The sequence below is a fragment of the Benincasa hispida genome, chromosome 8 (genome assembly GCF_027475165.1).
Source record: "Benincasa hispida cultivar pf3 chromosome 8, pf3_genome.v1.1, whole genome shotgun sequence".
Classification (NCBI taxonomy): Eukaryota; Viridiplantae; Streptophyta; class Magnoliopsida; order Cucurbitales; family Cucurbitaceae; genus Benincasa; species Benincasa hispida.
Window position 1 is genome coordinate 65,197,537 of NC_143485.1, and position 21,772 is coordinate 65,219,308.

General features: G+C 30.6%; 2 non-coding genes and 1 pseudogene across 2 annotated transcripts; 2 read left to right on the forward strand and 1 right to left on the reverse strand.

Moving 5' to 3' along the window:
- Positions 1-1,492: 1,492 nt before the first annotated feature.
- LOC150034795 (uncharacterized) lies at positions 1,493-2,511 on the reverse strand (annotated as a pseudogene).
- An 8,813-nt stretch (positions 2,512-11,324) lies between these two features.
- TRNAG-UCC (transfer RNA glycine (anticodon UCC)) lies at positions 11,325-11,396 on the forward strand. The gene has a single exon. It is a non-coding gene; the product is annotated as a tRNA-Gly (tRNA).
- A 7,720-nt stretch (positions 11,397-19,116) lies between these two features.
- TRNAG-UCC (transfer RNA glycine (anticodon UCC)) lies at positions 19,117-19,188 on the forward strand. The gene has a single exon. It is a non-coding gene; the product is annotated as a tRNA-Gly (tRNA).
- Positions 19,189-21,772: the final 2,584 nt, after the last annotated feature.

The following is a 21,772-nucleotide window of genomic DNA, read 5'->3' on the forward strand; positions in this document are numbered from 1 at the left end:
TTAAATACCATTTTATCAGACAGAAGATTGAGAAAAGGGAAGTTGAGGTAGGAAGATTCATACCTTAGACAATGCAGCTGATATGCTAACCAAAACAGTTCCACTAAGCAAGCTTGGCCGATGCTTGGACCTTCTCAGGTTCGAGTTACCTGAAAAATGTTAGCTCAAGTCAGCTCAACAAGTAAAGAGGGAAAAGTACTCTAGATGCTTGCAAAGGTGGAGATTGTTACATAAAGAACCGAAGACAAGAAAACAAGATTGCAGGCAGTTGAACCGTTGTCATCTTCTTTCTGTTATAGTGTCGTAACCTCTAGAGCTTCATTGTTGACCATTGCACCTATGTATATAAAGAAAAATGCATGTGAGAATAACGTAAGAAAATAAGAAAAAGAGAGAGAGAGAGAGCAAGGTATTCATTCTGTAATAACTTTGAAGAAGAAGTGATAAAAGAGACCCTCCCGATTTACACAGTGGACGTAGGCCTTTGGCCGAACCACTTAAAATCTTGTGTTCTTTCTTTCTAACAATACGATCGTTTAGCATTTACTTAAGTATCGTTTACAGTGTACATGATCGTTTAGCTCTGCATCCAATAGTCTATACGATCGTCTAGCTCTTCAGCTATCGTCTATACGATCGTTTAGCTCCAATCAATTGTCGTCTAACGCTTCGTTCTATTGTTTACATAATTGAACTATCGTTTAGTTCTTGGAGCTTTGTCTACACGATTGAACTGCCATCAGGTAAACGACAGAAGAGTTTTCGAGCCTCGAGCATACAGCCTCCCCTAACTCTTGAATTGTACTTAACCATTAAATCTGAGTAATTTGGGATTGTAAACGAGAAGATCTTAGTTACCTAAGACAACAGATATTGTCAGTGTCTATCTAAGATAGACAGTGATAGAGTTCTATAATTGCCTATCTAAGATAGACAAAGATAAAATACTATCATTGTCTATCTGAAATAAACTGCGATAGACTTCAATGAGTGAATTTTTAAAGGATGGTTGACTTAAATGAATCATAGAGTTTTATCATTTAAGGATTTTACTTAGAAGAGGGTGGACGTAATTGCAATGAATGTATGATGTACAATCAAGAAAACAATCATGGTCTATATTTAGTGATAAACAATGTTGCAACTATCTACATCGACACTGATAGTCATCTATCTAAATCCATCTAGATGCCATAATTTATATACACAGTGATAGAAACAGATAGACGACTGTCTGTGTCTATCTACTGATTTTATCGCTAAAGTTCACCTACCTGTATCAGAAGATAGAGTCAAATAGACACTATCTGCTATCACTGATAGTTTTTGTGCTTCTTCCAATTTTATGACTATCACTGATATATAACGACTTAAGAGTAAGGTACTATTGAAAACATTACAACTCGAGGACAAAATAAATAAGAAATTATCATTCATAAATTCTAATGTCAATCCATTAGTCTATACATGTATTACAATGGAAAAATAATGATTACATCATTTGATTAATTGATTGAAGTTTGAAAGTCCTACTATTGTAACCTTTGCTATTACAACGAGTACATTTTGATGAAATTTCAAATTCACCTATAGATGGAATTCTTTGTTTTCTAAGTCTTTCAGCTTGACGTTTAACAATAGAAGGTAATGTTTTCATGACATCATCTTCAACTCTATAATCCAAATGAACTCCAACAGGTCAAACACAACCATTGTATGTTGCTGACAATGTTCTTCTATTATAAAAGTTAGTTATATAAAAATAGGTATCAAAATTAAGCATTCGGATAACAACAAGTGCATATGCACATGGAATTTTCTCAAAATCTCATACTCGATAATTGCAACATCCCAAGTCTAGCTTCACTTTGAACTGTTTATCTCCATCCATTATCTTGTATTTAGTGTTGCTAATGAGATCAACCTAATAGATGAATACGAGAAAGGTAATTAATATCAACAAGTATTCAAGCAAAAAGGTAATCACCGTCTATCTAAGATAGACACTTTACATACTTGTCTATTTGAGTCTATCTATTGATAACTTCGAATTTAGATAGGTAGAGATTGAGTATATCAGTGTCTATCTAGGATAGACAGTGATAGTCCTCTATTAGATAGACAGTGATAGTCCACTATCAGTATTTATCTGAGATAGATAGTGATAAATAGATAATAAGAAAAAGACAAAATTATTACCAAAAAACTTTTTAACTTTTCATGTTCTCGTCATAATATATTCTCATCCCAAGAAGTCAAAGGAGTTTTCATTGCAAAAGCAATTTTACTTCAATCATAAAACCACTTTTGCAATATATCTTTGATTGAACTAAGCAAGCTAGCCATGGGTAATTCTCTAGCATCCTTAAAAACTGAGTTTATACTTTCTGCAACATTCGATGTCATCATTCCATACCTTCTTTTTCGTGAATATGCCCGAAACCACCTCTCAAACCCAACACTACCAAGATAACTTCCAATATTTGGATAGATTGATTCCATGCATCTCATGTGGTACTCAAAGTCATCAATAGTGTAGGCATTAACACAACCAAAGAAATAATTATCAAGCAATGGATCTTTAAAATGAAGTTTCAAGTTTCTTAAAAGATGATATATGCCACATAGTACTCAACATTAGCAAATACTCTTAACACTCCTTTAGGAATGCTAAGATGCCTATCTGAAACAATGACTAAATTCTCTATTCCCCAAAACTACTTCGTATGTTTTCAAAAAACCATATCCATGATGCGTCAGTTTCAGAATCTACAATACCGAATGCAAAGGGAAAGATTTGATTCTTACCATCTAGTGATAAGGCTATTAATAGTATGCCACCAAACTTACACTTCAAAAATGTGCCATCAACAGACATGATAGGTCTACAATACTTCCACCCCTCGATTGATACACTAAAAGCCATAAACTAAAAGCCATGAAGCAAAACTTGAATTGACCACTATCATCCATTTCTAAAGCAGTATAGGTACCTATAAAAGTACATAAAAATATTTCTATCAACGTAAATAGTAACAAAACTATATAAATAGATAGTGGTAGACAACTATCTATGTCTATCTAAGATAGATAGTGATAGACAACTATCCTTGTCTATCTAAGATAGATTGTAATAGACAACTATCACTGATAGGCAGTGATAGCTGTCTATCACTTTCTATCTCTAATAGAAAGAGATAGAAATTTGCTTAAGAAAATGGATCATACCTGGATTCATTTCATTCAACTTTTCAAAAAATCTTGGAATCAAGGTGTATGATTCAACTGCATCACCTTTTAATATCTTTACTATGTGTTCTTTTGCCCTCTAAGTTTTTTCATAACTTATATTAACTCCAAGTTTTGTACGAGCCTTATGGATAATGTCTAGAAATTGATTGATCAGTAGACATGAATCTAAAATCATTTATTAAGCTTGCCAATTATTGATGAAGAAGCTTACCTATGACAACTCTGAGTTGTATTCAATGGACAGTCATGGTAAAAAATGTACTTCCTAAGCATCCACAACCCACTGTTCTTATATCGAGATGGCCTAACATACCACTTGCAGCCTTCTTGTAAACGTTTAAACTCAACAGACTTCAAATTTGATCTTGTAGTCCTAAATTGAAAATTATTCTTAACTGCATTTATGTAAAAAAATAAATAAATAAATAAATAAAACTTTTCCCCTTAAATCACCATAAAAAAATATCTCTTATAATTTCATCATTTGAAGAAGAAGAAGAAAAACCTAAATATAACAATCTATCACCATCGTCATCTACACTTTTAATAACAGTAGAAGACCTCTTCAGTATGGCCCAGATACTTCTCAACGTCCTTCAGTATCGAGTTCATTACATCCTCAAATGCCTTCTCAAAGTCCTTTAGTATCAGGTTTATAATAATCATCAAAAAAACATATTCACTGAAACATGTATGCTGGAAAGCATAAATAACATAAATCATATGCTTTAAACATCTTTACCATATAATCATGAAACTACTAACACATGCCTCATAAACATAAAGTATATAATACTTAAAACATGCTTTCATAAACATCTTAAAACTATGCATGCATTTGGAAAACTTTTGGAAAAACTGGTTTGCTTGGAAACTATCTTAATCATACTTTTAAATAAAGAAAGTATGAAACTAGACTTTAAATAAATCATGCATTTATTAAAGCATTTGGAAAACACTTAGTTTTGTCACTCACAGCCTTGGGTGTCCTTCCTAGGGTTGATAAGTCTTCCCTATTGATGTTAATCCTGTGGAATTGGTAAACATATTTAGTCAATGCCATTAGTCCCCTTGTGAGACTAACTCACATAAATAAGCTTAATATTCAACTAAAAATTTCATGATCCATGTCAACGCGTACCTCCTCTATGCGTTCAAGACTTAGGAAATTCCTTGGGTGATGTTACTAGACTATACGTCAACCACACTTTGCCTTTGTGTTGCACACTACACTTATGCCCCAATGCATGTTGCCTCAATGCATCAACGCTAACCCTTGCGCTCACAACACGCCTCACCGTGCAACCTCTCCCACACACGCCTAGTGCCTAACTTCATCCTTGCACACATATGCCAGTGCCTCTGCCTGGCCTTTCAAGCTGCTTGCTTACTCAACCTAAGTAGCTACCTACTTGTTCGATGCAAAAATCCAGATTCAACTTCAAGCTCAAATTACTTATTTTTCCAGACGTTATCCTGGAAAATTTCCTTTATAAACTTGTTTAAAATGTCTTATAGAGCTTTGAATTCTTCACGATTTGGCCAAAATTTTCAATCTTCACCTTTGGCCCTCATTCATCCGAGAACTGGACCTTCTTGAGAAAATTTTTGAATTTCAACTCGATTCCTTAGAAAATTTCTTCTAGAGGCCTAGGGATTTCAACTACACTCATCAACCGATCAAATGGCTCTAGAATCACCTCTTTTGCGTAAGTAAACTGATCAAATCAAGCTTTTAAACTGAGGTTTTCTTTTAATACTAAAATATGCATGTTTCAGCTTAAGACCAAAGTGCCAGCTAGCCCACTAAGTGGGTTTAACTCTCATAATCTTGATCGTCGGTCCACTACAAACTGTGATTAAGCTGAAAGCTTCCCTTAATTACCAATGCATGGTCTCTCAAATCTCACCAATTCGTAGCTTCGCTTGGACACATACACCCCTCGGCCAGCTCACGCCTCAGCGCCTCTTCTTGCACTTAATGCCCAGTCTCAAGAACATCATATGGCCTCTCTTGCACGCACACCCTTACCTAGCCATCGCACACCATCGCACGCCAAGTTGCCGCCACTGCGCCTTAGGTAACTTTGCCATGTCGCGCGCGTCCATGCCTATCTAACCTCAATATGAGGCTTGGCCAACGCATAGCTCATGCCCAACGTATGGCACTACCTTCAGCTAACACTTAGCCACCTACTCCTTGCCTCACACCCAACATGAGTTCAACTTAACCTAAAGATGCTTAAGCTGTCGTATACCTCAATAAGACCTTCAACGCATCATGGCCTCCAACGCATGGCGTCTATACTTAGCCAAAAATTCCTTCTAACTGCCCATATACCTTGCTACCCGAGGGCTTCCATCTTAACGGTTAAAACATTTTTCTTCCTTCTTCATTCATTCTCAAACTTTTTCCCTACAATCCTAATACTATCATAAGTTTGATCTTAATTAACCTACTAATTGACATACTTAAGTAGGGAGAATAGGGTTCGGGGTTCACACAAAGGTAGAGTATTGATAAAGTGGTTCCCGATTTCAGGGAAAACAACCAACAATTGTGATAGACATATCAATACAATTCAAAACAAAATAGGGACAAAAAGAAAGAGATAGACATTGATAAAGAAGAGGCAACAAATGCTCTGTAGAAGAAGGAAAAGAAAAATAACAAAAATAGAATAAGGAATATATAAATGTGGCGTAAAATTTTGTGAAGAAGAAGAAGAAGAAAGAAACACAGTCACAAAAAAACGTGAAGAAGAAGAAGACGACGAAGAAGAAGACGAAGAAGAAGAAAAAGAAGAAAGGAAAAGAAGAAAGACGAAGAAGAAGAGAGATGAAGAAGAAGATAGACGAATGGTTGGGCAAAGAGAGAAATAGGAGAAGAAGATGAAGAAGAAGAAGAAGAATGGCTAGGAAAAAAGGCGTACCTTGATTGATGAATGTTGAACACTGAAGAATGATCGATGAAAGCTAAGGAATTCACGCTGAATGCTAAAGAATGATCGATGAGAGCTGAGGAATTACGCTGAATGCTAAAGAATGATTGATGAAAGCTGAGGAATGCGATAAAGAAGACAAGTCTGAAAGAATTGGCAATCATATGCGCACAAAATTCAAATATGTATGAGGGCAATTTTGGAATTTTTAAAAAAATTGGAAGCTGATTTCGTTGGTCCATTTTTTTGTTATAGGATGTAAATATTTTGGATATATTTCCATTTTTGACAATTTTCCTATAAAGAATTGAAATATAACAAGTTTTTCATTTCATTCTCTATAAAGGGAAATAATTTTTTTTAATTATCATTGTAATTAACAAATTTAATTATAATATAAAATCAAATTAATAAACTAATTATATAGGGAAAAAAACATCTTTGAACAAAACAATTGAGACCATTTCACCCTCTTTATTTTCCATGAACTACAAACATATCATTTATTATAAGACCATCTTACATTTGGAGCTTATCATGATTTACAAATACAACATTTGCATTTGATCACATGCTTCCTTTCTTATTTTTAAATAATAATTTAACAATTGTCCCAACATATTACAAATTACAATTTTTGTTACACTTAAATAATATATGTGAATGGTTTAAAATTTTACTTAAATCATAAAGCTTTATTAGTCCTGGTGAACTAATTTATTACTTTTATAAAGTTAAAAATTCTGCACATTATTTCTTAATTGTAAGGAAATAGTTACAAGTTTAGTATTTAAAATTTATTCGTTTGTAAGTTTCATTCTTGGTAATCATTAGCAAATGTTTACACAAATTATTCCCTTCGTAGGTGAAATAACTAACAATAAAAAAAATTGAATTCAAGGTGTTAATCGAAAACAGTAGAAGTTAAAAAGTTACAAATTGTTTGGGACTATAAAAGTTTTGGAATTCTACTATTCTAACAAATCATTCATTTTTTAGAAAAATAACAACTTTATATTTTTTTTAGAAGACATTATTATAATTGTTCATATCACATTATTTATTTGTTTGTTTATTTATAACTAATTTTTATATGAATGTGATTAATGAATATTCTATCAATAGAAAATTTTTTAAAGATAATTTGGCTTTCATGAAGAAAAAAAAGGAATAATTTCTTTTACTTTCATTTTTAATTTACTTAATGAAACATTTATGACCTCCCCTCCATTAATTGTAATGATGATAATATTTTTTTTAAATTAACAATTACTAATAAATTATTGATATTTAATAGATGATTATAAAAATGATAAATATAGAAATTTAAGTAAGAAAACTATAATGTCAACGTAGATTTGTATTATCAATATGAGGTTTGATCCCTCCACCCACATACGGTAAAAAAAAAGTAAGAGAATAAAAATAAAATATTAAATAATAATATTGTTGTTGTAAAATAAGTTTATACTTATTGGCAAACCAAAACAATTAATAATCATTCAAATGTTGTTGCTCATGAGATTAAGGACGAAATATATAAATGAGGTGAAGTCATAATTATTTGTGCATGAGGTAATCTTTAAATATGATGTTTATTTGTTAATTACATTTGTATAACTTAGATTTCATGTTTTTTTTTAACCTTAACCAATTTTTCAAAAATAAAAAAATAATTTGTTTTTTCAAAGCTAAATTCAGGCCATAGATTAAATAATCAAAATTAATATTATTTGAATTAATATACATAAAACTATTTGATGTACAAATTAAAATTGTCTAAATAATTATATTTGACGTAATATTGAAAATAATAAGTGACATTTTGACTAGATCATTTTAGAATTGAGTGATTTTAGAATAATAATAATAATAATAATAATATATATACGCGTACAAATGTACATGGTAATATATTAACTAAAATTAAAAAGTCAAATTAACTTACCTAACACTTTTAGTGATACAATAAAGAAACAAAAATATATAAAAAAAAAATAACAAAAATATATAAAAAAAAATAACGGAAGAAATAGAAAACAAATTTTTTATTGTAGTTTCTTAAATTTGACATATTTTTAAGTAACATTTTTTAAGCTTTAGAAACGAGAACGGTTATAAAAAGTCAATTTTTTGAAAAAACAAAAGGAATAAAAAATAAAAATCAAGAAATCAGAGTGTTATCAAACGAGCCTAAACTTTTTGTTTCTACCCTTCATATGTTTTATACATTTGCAATTGTTTCCTATTTATTTAAATGCAAAATTTTCATGTCTATATGATGGAACTCTATATCTATGTATGGGATAGTTTTTTATGCTTGCTCTTGTTTATCACGTGGATTCAACTTTTTAAATGCTAGGTAACTTATTTTTGTCTGTTGGGTGACTTTTATTTACCAGACAACTTCTTTATTTCCCATGTAAGTTCTATTTTTATGACTTGTATGGTAATTAGTGAATGATTTATTTATTTGGTTTTATGTCTTAAAACTCATAGATAGTAAATATTATTAATTGATCGTCATCAATAAAGAGTTATAAATGTTACTATTTGTATTATTGTTTATTTTGTCTAAATAACCTAAATCCAATAAACTAACATTAAAGGTTGCCTTATGAGTCTTGAATTGTATGTGGAGACGTAGAGGGATCAATGTTCAAGATACAGCATAAATGGTCTATAATGTAGGGATAAGGTTGGGTATTTTATCCTGGTAACACCATGGATACGATCCACTTTGTATTTGATACAAACGTAATGATCCAAGCGTTCATGTAGGTGACACACGAGTGGGGGTATCCTATGCAATGAGTTTGCATAAAACTAACCACAAAATAGTAACCACTAGATGTAATACTATTAACTAGTTAGGTTTCTATTTCAATATGATGACCTAGGTGATTTAGTCTTAATCTTGAGTATATTATGAACCCATGCTCACAAGGGATTGTCTTTTGATTTGTATGGGTAAGGGTGGTCGTATCGCCGACTCAATATGCCTACCATTTTGGGGATAAGATCGAGTGGGGAGCTGGAAACATAATAATACAAGATAGATTTCACTTTTTCCCTCCTTGAGGGTTAATAGATGAGTGTTTCCTTAAGTGGTGTCTCCGGGACTTGAATAAAAGGTCTTACCCTCTCATTGGCTCAAAAGGGGTTTCTGTTTATTGGTTGGACCATAAACAAGCTGTTCATTAGAGAAGCACTAGTACTAGGTAACCTAAGGGTAAAACGGTAATTTGATCTAGTTGGAGTTATGAACACTTGTGAAGGGCTAACTTGCTAGTATTGGTCTATATCTATGGACTGAGAAATATATGTGTAGTGAGAATAGTGCAATTGTGGGTTTTTACTGAAGTGTACCCACAGTTAACGAATATTGATTATTAACTTGGTTAATGAGTTTAACCAATTAATCTCATATCGTTTGAACTTTTGATCTACAGGTTCACCAAGTCCCCTTGTTAACTCACTATAAGATACCTAAGAAGGATATTTTGAATTGTTCAAATTAATTTGAGGAAACTATATATTAATGAGATTAATATATAATTAACTATGAATATGATTTATAATTAAATTGGAGAGGAATATTTGAATAAGATTCAAATTAATTCAAGTGAATTAATAGAGAGGTTTTGCACAAATACATAGGATGTATATTATAATTAAATGTATACACTAAATTGGGTTTAATGTATAAATAGTTATTTAATTATTGTGCAAATCAAAAATTAAATAAGTGTTATCTAATTGTACAAATTAAATAAGGGGGTCTTTTTAAATATAAAAAATATTTAAAAATATTTACATTTTATAGCAAAAAATTCCAAAAGCACAAGCACTTTTTAAACTTTTTGCTATAAAGTGTAAATATTTTTGGAATTTTTCTATTTATAAGAATTTCCCTTAAGTGTTATTTAATTGGGCTAATTGATTAAATGAGTGTTATTTAATTTGATGGACTAATTAATTAAATAAATTATATTTAATTAATTATAGAAAAGGAAAATATATTGAGAAAGATGCTTGACTCTTCACTATATAAAGATCTCTCCTAGCCCTTTGGCAACTAGCAACACATCCTTTGATTGCAGAAAAACTCTGACAATACTTGTGCAGAATTTTTTTCTAAGCCATAAATCTTCCCAACTCTCCAAAAGACTTCTCTCCTCTCCCTCTCCCAATAGTTAGATACCATATATCCCTCTATTGGAATCCTAGAGAATAACGAGGTAACTCTCGTGGTAGTATTTGAGATCGCTCGAGCTGTTGTTCGTGATCAAGATCGTTTGGAGATCCGTTCGTTGGAACCTTGGAGAGGATTGTTCGTGGTAGTTGGAGAATCTACAAAGGTAAGAATCGTTCTTACCCTTTTCCCAATAGCATGCTAGTTTACGTGTTTATTCATTTTATTTAGTACAATTATTTTGTTTAATGTAAAATTGAATCGTGGGATGCAAAGCAGTCTCACATGAGAATGCTTCTACTACGGGATTCGATCCCTTTATTATTTACGAAAGTCTAAAAGTAAATAGATACTAGCTTTTAGATTTAGCTTCCCTAAACATTTGTTAATTTCTTAACCGTTTAAATATATGAATTATAATAATACCATTTCATATTAATATATTTTGTCACATATGTTTTCAAATTTTAATTGATTCATTTTTTATAAGAATTATTTTTTTAAAAAAAATTGTCAAATAATTTAGATTAAATAAAATTAGTTGAAATTTAAATTATAAATTAATTACAAATTAACTATCTATAAAAAAAAATTGAAATAATAAATTTATTTTGATTCATATAAATAATCTACGCCGATTTAGTATTAATTTATCAAATACTATAACTAACTTTTTCTAATTTAAAACTAAAACTTATCCAATACTATTTTACTTATATTTACCGTGATTACTCTAATAGCACACCTGCTAACAATTTCAAATGTAGCTTTAATTGATCAAAAATTCTTTTTATTTAGATAAAATATGAAAGTTGATTGATTTAAACATAAATTGAACAAATCCAGAAAATGAAGAAAATATATGTTGATCAAACGTAAAATTAAATACATTCCTTAAAGTATGAATATTTGTGATAGATCCAGACAGCATATCAGCGTTTGTAGTCCAACGGTTAGGATAATTGCCTTCCAAGCAATAGACCCGGGTTCGACTCCCGGCAAACGCACATATCTTTTTCTTAATCAATTATATACCTCTCTCATTTTTTTTCCTTTCTTTTTTGGTGTGAGTAAAATTTGAGTTTTTGATAGAGTTGACTACAATTTTCACTTTTTTTAAAAAAAAAAAATTAATAGGAAATGAGTAGATGGAATAAATTGAAATATTGATCTAAGTTTCTAGTTCAATTTGATGAAAATTGACATAACGTGACTAGTTAAATTTTTTTTTGAAAATTTACTATCATTTATTAACATTAATTTTGGATTAAATTGTATGTTTAATTCTTGAAATTTAAAAGGTATCTAATAGGTTCATGATCTTTAAAAATGTCATACATCCTACAAATACACAACATTTAATTTTGTGTGCAACAAGACTATAATGTATCCAACAATTCTAAAAAGTAGTTGATTTGACAAATACATGACCGAAACTTGCAACTTTATTTGAAATTGAATGAGCTAAATCTCATCAATTTTAGCTCATTCAATTTTGTGAGTTTTAAATTATTTAATAAATAAATAGAGGGTGCAATTTCTATATTTAGCTTAAGTTAGAGTTTGATGATATTGACATTTTAGTGCGAAAATTGATATGCGTCACAAGTTTAGAAAAAAAATGAACTTTTTTTTTTTTTTCATTTTAAGAAAAAGATATAACCATTTTGTCTTTTATTTTATTTTTAGAAAAAATAATATTTCATTGCAAAACCATCAGCTACCCACCATAACCTTCTCAAAACCCACAACTTGGGAAAGCCAAAGGAGAAGGTCTAAAGTCCAAATACACGAGTTTTCGATAGAAATAGCGTAATGGACCAATGTATCGGCTACTCTATTACGATGCCTAGGAATAAAACAAAGACTTTTGATGTGTAGACTTGACATTAAAGCAAGAACTTAAGCATAAATCCTATATGGGGAGAGAAGAAAGTTCATTGAATGGAGATTTCATACCACGCTTTCAGTATCATATTTGGTTTTGAGGCCCTAAGCACTCAAAGAAGCAACAAGTTTCAATCCCTCGAGTAAGTCCAGAACTTCGTTTGCTTCCGCACAAAGACACCCATGACTGAAAGAGGCCTGAGCGGCAAGCACCTCCCTAGCAGCATCTTGAATCATAACACCTAGTCCAATGTTCAGTAGTTAGGATGACATGTCTCGTCCTTGTTCAGTTTGAAGTCCTCAGTTGCCTACGAACATAATCGAAGCTCCTTCCACTTTATCTCCAAAGGAGCTAAAGGCGAAATTTATCTTGTTTCTATCCTCCCAGATTACCCAACAAATCACACCAAACTTTAAAAATTCTTCCCAGCTCAATTTTTCAGCAATACATAACAACAAATCGTGAATAGGGTCATTCAGCTCAACGATTTCCTTTACACCAAGCAAAAATCCCAAATTTTCTTAGCTCTTTTATACATGAACAACACATGAGATTCAGACTCAATATCTTTGGTACAACACACACCAATTGTGGTGTAATTTTTACCTCAATTTTACATTTGTGCGGAGGATTTTATTAAAAACTTTCCACGGGGTTTTTTTTTTCCCTTTTTGATGGAAGAGTAGATCCCCAAACTTTTTTTTTCCACCAAACACCATTAGAACTACCATTCGAAAACGAGGGAGCGGCTTGAGATTGGACCCATAATTTTTATGCACCAGATGTAGTAAAGATGTCGTTCTTTGTGTAGTGCTAAACCTAAAAATTCGATATTAGAGTTCTGTAAATAGGAATAGCAAGGATACCTTTGACATCACATCCCAATACAAATACCTCAGCTTTAAACATCCCATCCGCCATCTTTCGGCATAAGATCCACCACTCTCAGGTAAGCATTGTGCATTGAGCAAAGAGAAATGGGTTTAAAGCTTCTTTCTCTAGGAATCCAAGGGTGTCGGTGAACCAAAGTATCCTCCCCATTACCAATTCGCTATGTAGGCCTTGTTGGAGAAGAGAACACCCCCACAAGATATTACGCCAAATGAAAGAGGGAGAGGGACCAAAACGAGCATCAAGAAAATCATCATTCTTGTGCCTAACGCCTAGTCTAAAGATCATCGTATGGCCTCTCTTGCATGCACATCCTTCCCTAGCCATCGCACACCATCACACACCAAGTTGCTGCCACTGCGCCTTAGGAAACTTTGCCATGTCGCACACGTCTACACCCATCTAACGTCAATATGAGGCTTGGCCAACGCATAACTCATGCCTAACGTATGGCACTACCTTCAACCAATACTTAGCCACCCACTCCTTGCCTCACGCCCAACATGCGATCATTTTAACCTCAAGATGTTTAGGTTGTCGTATAGCTCTACAAGACCTTCAACACATCATGGCCCCTAACACATGACTTCTCTTTTTAGCCAAAAATTCCTTCTAAGTGCTACATACCTTGCTACCGAAGGGCTTTCATCTTATCCTTAGAACATTTTCTTCCTTCTTCATTCATTCTCAAACTTCTTTCCTACAATACTGATACTATCATAAACTTAATCTTAATTAACCTACCAATTAACATACTTAGTAAGGACAAAAAGAAAGAGATAGACATTGATAAAGAAGAGGCAACATATGCTCTGTAGAAGAAGGAAAAGAAAAATAACAAAAATAGAATAAGGAATATTGTGGCATAAAATTTTGTGAAGAAAAAGAAGAAGGAGACGAAGAGAGACGAAGGAGAAGATAGACGAAGAAGAAGATAGACGAATGGTTGGGTAGACAAAGAAAGAGGAGAAGAAGAAGATGAAGAAGAAGAATTGCAAGGAAGAAAAGCGTACCTTGATCGATGAACATTGAACACTAAAGAATGATTGATGAAAGTTGAGGAATTCACACTGAATGCTGAAGAATGACTGATGAGAGCTGAGGACTTACGCTGAACACTGAAAAATGATCTATAAAAGCTGAGGAATGCGATGAAGAAGACGAGTCTGAAGGAATCAACGATCATATGCGCACAAAATTCAAATATGCATGGGGTAGTTTTGGAATTTTTAAAAAATTGGAAGCTGATTTTGTTGGTCCATTCTTTTGCTATAGGATGTAAATATTTTGGATATATTTCCATTTTTGACAATTTTCTTATAAACAATTGAAATATAACAAGTTTTTCATTTCATTCTCTATAAGGTGAAATAATTTTTTTTTTAATTATCATTGTAATTAACAAATTTAATTATAATATAAAATCAAATTAATAAACTAATTATATATGAAAAAAAACATCTGACCAAAACAAATGAGACCATTTCATCTTCTTTATTTTTCATGAAAACATATTATTTATTATAAGATCATCTTACAATTGGAGCTCATCATGATTTACAAATACAACATTTGCATTTAATCACATGCTTCCTTTCTTATTCTTAAATAATAATTTAATAATTGTCTCAACATATTACAAATTACAATTTTTGTTACACTTAAATAATATATGTGAATATTTAAAAATTTATTTAAATTATAAAGCTTTATTAGTCATGGTAGAACTAATTTGTTACTTTTGTAAAGTTAAAAATTCGACACATTGTTTCTTAATGGTATGAAAGTGATTACAAATTTAGTATTTAAAATTTTTTCGTTTGTAAGTTTCATTCTTGGTAAAACATTAACTTGTAGGTGAAATAACTAACCATGAAAAAAATTTGAGCTCAAGGCGTTAGCCGCAAAATAGTAGAAGATTAAAAAGTTACAAATTGTTTGGGACTATAAAAGTTTTGTAATTCTACTATTCTAACAAGTCATTCATTTTTTAGAAAAATAACAACTTTGTATTTTTTTTTAGAAGACATTATATAATTGTTGATATGACATTATTTATTTGTATGTTTAATTATATCTCATTTTTATATGGACGTGATTAATGAATATTCTATCATTAAAGTATAACTCTCACATAAAGATAATTTGGCTTTTATGAAAAAATATATATTTTACTTTCATTTTTAATTTACTTAAAGAAACATTTATGACCTCCCCTCCATTAATTGTAATGGTGATAATAAATTTCTTTTTTTTTTAAAAAAAATTAACAATAGCTAATAAATTTATTATTGATATTTAATAAATAATTATAAAAATGATAAATATAGAAATTTAAGTAAGAGAACAATAATGTCAACATAAATTTGTATCAACAATATGAGATTCGATCCCTTCCCCCATATATTATAAAATAAAAGTAAGGGAATAAAAATAAAATATTGAATAATAATATTATTATTGTTGTGAAATAAGTTTATATTTATTGGCAAACTAAAACAATTAATAATCCTTCAAATGTTGTTGCTCATGAGATTAAGGATGAAATATATAAATGAGATGAACTCATAAATAAATTTGTGCATGAGGTAATCTTTAAATATGATGTTTATTTGTTAATTACATTTGTATAATTTAGATTTCATGATTTTTTTTTTAACCTTAACCAATTTTTCAAAAATAAAAAAGTAGTTTGTTTTTTCAAAGCTAAATTCAGGCCATAGATTAAATAGTCAAATTAATATACATAAAACTATTTGATGTACAAATTAAGATGGTCTAAATAATTATATTTAACTAATATTAAAAATAATAAGTGACATTTTGACTAAATCATTTTAGAATTAAGTGATTTTATAATGATAATAAAAAAAATATACGCACGAAAATGTCGTGGTGATACACTAATTAAAATTATAAAGTCAAATTAACTTATCTGATTTTTAATGATACAATAAAGAAACAAAAAATATATTACAAATAACGGAAGAAATAGAAAATAATTTTTTTTAATTTCTTAAATTTGACATATTTTTAAGAAACATTTCTTAAATTTTAGAAATGGAAACAGTTATAAAAAAAAATAAAAATAAAAAAAAAATAAAAAGAATAAAAAAATTCATGAAACCATAACATTATCAAACCGAGCCTGAATTTTTTTGTTACCACCTTTCATATGTTTTATACATTTGCAATTCTTTCCTATTTATTTAAATGCAAAATTTATGATGGAACTCTATATCTGTATATAGGATAGTTTTTTATGCTCACTCTTGTTTATCATGTGGATTCGACTCTTTGAATGCTAGGTAACTTATTTTTATTTGCTGGGTGACTTTTATTTACCAGACAACTTCCTTATTTACTATGTAAGTTCTATTTCTATGACTTGTATGGTATTAGTGAATGACTTATCTGTTGAATTTTATGCCCTAAAACTCATAGATAGTAAATATTATTAATTGACCGTCATCAATAAAGAACTATAGATGTTAAATCAATAAGTATTATTGTTTGTATTGTTGTCTATTTTGTCTAAATAACCCTAAATTCAATAAACTAACATCTAAGGCTACCTTATGAGTCTTGAACTATATGTAGAGACATAGAGGGATTGACGTTCGAGATACAACATAAAGGGTTTATAATATAGGGATAATGGTGGGTATCTTATCCTGGTAACACCATGAATACGGTCCACTTTGTATTTGATATAAACATAATGATCCAATGCGTTCATGTAGGTGTCACGCGAGTGGGGGTATCATATGCAATGAGTTTGCATAAAACTGGATCACGAAATAGTAACCACTAGATGTAACACTGTTGACTAGTTAGGTTTCTATTTCAATAGGATGACCTAGGTGACTTAGTCTTAATCCCGAGTATATTATGAACTATTGTTCATGAGGGATTGTCCTTTGATTTGTATGGGTGAGAGCGGCCAGATCATCGACCCAATATGTCTACCATTTTGGGGACAAGACCAAGTGGGGAGTTGGGAACATAATAATACAAGATAGAATTCACTTCTTCCCTCCTTAAGAGTAAGTAGATAGTGTTCCCTTAAGTGGTGTCTCCGGGACTTGAACAAAGGGTCCTACCCTCTCATTGGCTCGAAAGGGGTTTTTGTTTATTGATTGGACCATAAACAGGTTGTTTATTAGAGGAGCACTAGTACTTAAGGAGCCGAGGTAACCCAAGGGTAAAACGGTAATTTGACCCAGTTGGAGTTATGAACACTCGTGAAAGACTAACTTATTGGTATTGGTCTATATCTATGGACACAGAAATATATCTGTAGTGAGAAGAATGCATCTATGGGTATTTAGTGGAGTGTACCCACAATTAACGAATATTGATTAACTTGGTTAAATAGTTTAACCAATTAATCTCATATTGTTGGAGCTTCTGATCTACAGGTCCATCAAGTCCTCCCGTTAGCTCATTAGAAGATACTTAGAGGGATATTTTGAATTGTGTAAATTAATTTGAGGAAAATATATATTAATGAAATTAATTATGAATATGATCTATAATTAAATTGGAGAGTAATATTTGAATAAGATTCAAATTAATTCAAGTGAATTAATAGAGAGGTTTTGCACAAATACATGGGATGTGTATGGTAATTAAATGTATACATTAAATTGGGTTTAATGTATAAGTAGTTATTTAATTATTGTACAAATAAAAAATTAAATAAGTGTTATTTAATTTCGTTAATTAATTAATTAAGTGTTATTTAATTCAATGAACTAATTAATTAAATAAATTTTATTAAATTAATCCTAGAAATGAAAAATATATTGAAAAAGATGTTTGATATAAAGACCTCCACATGGCCCTTTGGCAACACACACTTTGATTGCACAAAAACTCTGATAATATACAATTCCTTAGTATTATTGTGCATAATTTTTCTCTAAGCCATAAATCCTCTAAACTCTCCAAAACACTTTTCTCCTCTCCCTTTTCAATAGTTGGATACCATCTATCCCTCTATTAGAATCCCAGAGAATAACGAGGTAACTCTCATGGTAATGTTCGAGATCGCTCAAAGAATTGTTCGTGATCAAGACCGTTTGAAGATCCGTTCGTTAGAACCTTGGAGATGATTGTTCGTGGCACTTGAGGAATCTACAAAGGTAGAAATCATTCTAACTCTTTCCCCAATAATATGCTAGTTTACGTGTTTATTCATTCTATTTAGTACAATTATTTTGTTTAATGTAAAATCGTGGGATGCAAGACAATCTCACACGAGAATGCTTCCGCTGTGGGATTCAATCCCTTCATTATTTACTAAAGTCTAAAAGCAAATAGATACTAGCTTTTAGATTTAGCTTTCCTAAAAATTTACTAACTTCTTAACAATTTAAATATATAAATTATAATAATACCCTTTCATATTAATATATTTTTTCACATATGTTTTCAAATTTTAATTGATTCATTTTTTATAAGAATTATTTTTTAAAGAAATTTTGTCAAATAATTTAGATTAAATAAAATTAGTTGAAATTTAAACTATATACAATTTTAAATTAATTACAAATTAACTATCCACAAAAAATTGAAATAATAAATTTAGTTTGGTTCATATAACTAAACTACACCAATTTAATATTAATTTATCAAATATTGTAACTATTTTTTTCTAATGTAAAATTAAAACTTATCAAATGGTATTTTACTTCCATTTACCATGGTTAGTCTAATAGCACACCTGGTAACCATTTAAAATGGAGCTTTAATCGATCAACTTATTATTTTTTTTAAAGATAAAATATGAAAGTTGATTGATTTAAACATAAATTGAACAAATCCAGAAAATATATATTTATATTTTTTGTTCTATAAAATTAAGAAAATATATGTTAATCAAATGTAAAATTAAATACATGGATCGTCTTGGTAAACTTCTGGAGGATTTCTTGGCTGTGTCAGCGTTTGTAGTCCAACGGTTAGGATAATTGCCTTCCAAGCAATAGACCCGGGTTCGACTCCCGGCAAACGCATATATCTTTTTCTTTATCAATTCTATACCTCTCTTTTTTTGGTGTGTAAAATTTATGAGTTTTTGATAATATTATCCGAATTTCTACATTGATTTGTGAGGAGATTAATGAGTTGACAGCGATTTTCACCCTTTTTTTTTCTTTTGAAAGTTAATAGGAATCACGTGGAGGGCATAAATTGAAATATTGAGCTAAGTTTAGCTTTTAATTTGATGGAAATTAAAAATCAGAGTAAAAATTGACGTGACTAGTTCAAAAAGAAAAATTGAAAATTTTCTGTCATTTTATTAACATTAATTTTAGATTAAATTATATGTTTAGTTCTTGAATTTTAAAAGGTATCTAATAGGTTCATGAACTTTAAAAATGTCACACATCCCACAAATACACAACATTTAAATTTGTGTGCAATTAAGACATTAATGTAACCAACCATTTTAAAAAGTAGTTGATTTGATAGATACATGACTGAATTTTATTTATAACATGATCCCAAACTTGTAACTTTATTTGAAATTGAATGAGCTAAATTTGATCAATTTTATGAATTTTGACCAAATTATTCCATACATGAAATAGAGGGTGGAATTTCAATATTTAGCTAAGTTAGAGTTTGATGAAATTAAAATTTTAGTGTGAAAATTGATATGCGTCACAAGTTTAGAAAGAAAATTGAAAATCTCTCTCTCTAAGAAAAAGATATAACAATTTTTTTTTTAGAAGAAATAATATTTCATTACAACCATCAACTACCCACCATAACCTTCTCAAGATCCACAACCTAGGAGGGCCAAAGGAGAAGGTCTAAAGTCCAAATACACGAGTTTTCGACAGAAATAGCGTAATGGACCAACGTATTGGCTACTCTATTACAATGCCTAGGAACAAAAACAAAGACTTCTGATGTGTAGACTTGACATTAAAACTAGAACTTAAGCATAAATCCTATATGGGGAGAGAAGAAAGTTTATTGAATGGAGATTTCGTGATAAGCACCCGCAATGCTTATTGGATGCAAAGCTAGATGTCCTTCTAGGATACTTACAAACACTCACAAAGAAAGCTAACTTAGATCAAACTTAGAATATATGATGATCACTCTTATATCCTAAGACAACTCACTCTAGAATTAGCTTGATCAAGACTAATCCAATGAATTGATTTAAATATCAAATCTAAAGCAAGATTTGAAAGAAAAAGACAACATCAAAGGGTTGAATAAGCACAAACTTTTTACTATGGATAATCTCTATTTTGAAGAACATTACAAGCCATTTTATAGGCCAAATGGTCGTGGATAGACCAAGAAACTTAAAAGTCATTCAAATACAATTAATTGCAAATTGTAGAAAATAACACTTAGAAACTTGAAACTTAATTGCATACTAAATTATAAATCAAAATGCAAAACTATGAATGTAGAAAGTCTTCAAATTGCCTTAAATATCTCCCCTAGAAGGTGGCAAAGTAGATGTGCACGTTTGACAATGTTTGACATCACATTTTCCCATGCAGTGGACACTTGATAATATTTTCTTCACAAAATCTGAACACTTTTTTTTATCACTGTGTCATCTTCCAAACTATGGGACTTTTCCCGTGCCATCTTCATGTCATTCTTTTCTTGACTCATTGAAAAAACATTATATAAAACTTTGGTCTCAAAATTATTTGTCGGTTCTTGTGAATTTGCTAGTTTTTGAAGATGTAGTGTGAATGCCTCTTGAATCTTCTTTGCCTTGCTTTTTGTAATTGGTTCTTTAGGTACATGCAATGGTTCAATGGTTCATAGTATTGACAAGCTTTTGATTCTTATTTTCAATCATTTCTTTGACTTCTTTATGCAATTTTTTTATGTATTCTGCTTTTGAAACAGCTGCATCACTAGTAAACATATTAGGTGGTAAGGGTGACAAATCTAAAGGAGTTAATGGATTAAAGTCATACACAACCTCAAAAGGTGAACAATGAGTGGTGCTATGTATTGCTCTATTGTAAACAAACTCTATAAAAGGTAGAGTATCCTCCCAAGACTTGAGATTTTTAGACAGTAGTAACCTAAGCAAAGTCCTCAATGTTCTATTAACCACCTCAGTTTGCTCATCGGTTTGTGGGTGACCAGTTGTTGAAAATAAAACCTTAGTTCCCAATTTACTCCACAAAACTTTCCAAAAATGACTTAAAATTTTTACATCTCTATCACTAATAATGGTCTAGGAATTCCATGCAATCTAATCACTTATTTAAAAAAAAGATTAGCTATGTTAGTGGCATCATCTGTTTTATTACATGGTATGAAATGTGCCATTTTACTAAACCCATCAACTACCACAAAAATGCTATCACGATGTCTCCTAGTCTTTGATAATCTTAAAATAAAATCCATGCTAATGTCAACCCAAGGTTCACTAGAAACATCTAAAGGTATGTAAAGACCATGTGGTTGTGTCTTAGACTTAACCTCCTTACATTTGAAACATTGTTTGCACACTTTATTCATATCCTTTCTCATTTTCAACCAATAAAAATGTTCAGCCAACATGTTATATGTTTTAAATTCCCCAAAATGCCCCATTAATCCTCC